Consider the following 1,934-nt stretch of genomic DNA (forward strand, 5'->3'; position numbering starts at 1 on the left):
TTGCATTATGCAAACATACCATGATTTCTTTATCCATTCTTGGATACTTAGGTTGTGTCTAGTTTAGGGTTTTTTTATGATTAAAGCTGCTAAAAGAACATTCTAGTGCAAATTTTTCTTTTTTCCCCCCCATGGATATCTATCTTCATTTTGATAAATATCTAGAATTGGATTTTCAGGGTCATAGGGTAGATATATGCTTAATACTTTTAAAAAAACCTGCTAGGTTGGTTTTATTTTTTTCTTCAGTGTAATTATATCATTTTATACTCCCACTGGGGGCTTCCCTGGTGGCTCAGAGGTTAAAGCATCTGCCTGGAATGCGGGAGACCCGGGTTCGATCCCTGGGTTGGGAAGATCCCCTGGAGAAGGAAATGGCAACCCACTCCAGTACTCTTGCCTGGAGAATTCCATGGAGGGAGAAGTCTGGTAGGCTACAGTATATGGGGTCACAAAGAGTCGGACACGACTGAGCGACTTCACAGACACACACATATTACCACTGATAAAAAGTGAGGAGTTCAGTTGCTTCAAATCATTGTCAGCAATTAACACTGTAAGTTTTTGTAATTTTGACTGTTCTGGTGTGTGTGTGGTGGTATCTCATTATGGTTTTAATCTGCAGTTTCATGATGACTAGTGGTATTACATAAATTTTGTTTTTAGACCCTCTATATACCTTTTTTGTGAAGTTTCTACTTGAGTCTTTAGTCCATTGTTCTGATTATTCTGTCCAAGTCTTTTATATTTTTATTATTGAGTTTACATAATTCTTTATATATTCAGGATAACAATCTTTCTTTTTTTTCTCATTCTTTATTATTTAATTTTTTTCTGTTTCATTTTTTTTTTTTGACTTTACAATATTGTATTGGTTTTGCCATACATCAACATGTATAGGGATACTACAAACATTTTTCTCGCGGTCTGTGCTGCGCATTTCCATTTTGTTAATGGCACCTCTGGATGGACAGGCATTTTTAAAATTGGGATATACTTGCTTTACAATGTTGCATTAGTGTCTGTTGTGCAATAGAGTGAGTCAGCTATATGTATACATATATCCCCTCCTCCTTGGACCTCCCTCCCATCCCACCATTCGGGATCACCTCAGAGCACTCTTTTTCTCAAGAGTCTTCTCCAGCACCACATTTTGAAAGGGTCTTCTCTCAAAAGTCTTCTCCAGCACCACAAGCTATCAGGTTTTACGAATGCTAAAAAATGTTGATTTATTGATGTTCATTTATTGAGTAAGTACAAAACAGAAGACGTTTTAGGAAAGCTGTGGCAGTAGTGGACACGAGGTGCCAGTGCTCTTCTCCTGAGCTCTTGTGGAGGGTAGAGCTCCAGATAAACATGCAGAATGGCCAGTTACATTTGAATTGCAGATATGCGAGTAGATTTTTTTTTTAAGTATGTTTCATGAAATATTGGGAATGTACTTATAATAAAAATTTGGCAAATTTGGCCTTGGAGTACAAATGAAGCAGGGCAAAGGCTAATAGAGTTTTGCCAAGAGAATGCACTGGTTAAAGCAAACACCCTCTTCCAATAACACAAGAGAAGACTCTACACATGGACATCATCAGATAGCCAACACCAAAGTCAGATTGATTATATTATTTGCAGCCAAAGATGGAGAAGCTCTACACAGTCAGCAAAAACAAGACCAGGAGCTGACTGTGGCTCAGATCATGAACTCCTTATTGCCAAATTCAGACTTAAATTGAAGAAGGTGGGGAAAACCACTAGACCATTCAGATATGACATAAGTCAAATCCCTTATGATAATACAGTGGAAGTGAGAAATAGATTTAAGGGACTAGATCTGATAGAGTGTCTGAAGAACTATGGATGGAGGTTCATGACACTGCACAGGAGACAGGGATCAAGACCATCCCCATGGAAAAGAAATGCAAAAAAGCAAAATGGCT

General features: G+C 38.0%; 1 non-coding gene across 1 annotated transcript; it reads left to right on the plus strand.

The window, feature by feature from the left end:
• The first annotated feature begins 284 nt into the window (after window positions 1–284).
• Window positions 285–356, plus strand: TRNAS-GGA (transfer RNA serine (anticodon GGA)). Its single transcript has one exon. It is a non-coding gene; the product is annotated as a tRNA-Ser (tRNA).
• Window positions 357–1,934: the final 1,578 nt, after the last annotated feature.

The sequence above is a fragment of the Ovis aries genome, chromosome 2 (assembly GCF_016772045.2).
Source record: "Ovis aries strain OAR_USU_Benz2616 breed Rambouillet chromosome 2, ARS-UI_Ramb_v3.0, whole genome shotgun sequence".
NCBI lineage: Eukaryota > Metazoa > Chordata > Mammalia > Artiodactyla > Bovidae > Ovis > Ovis aries.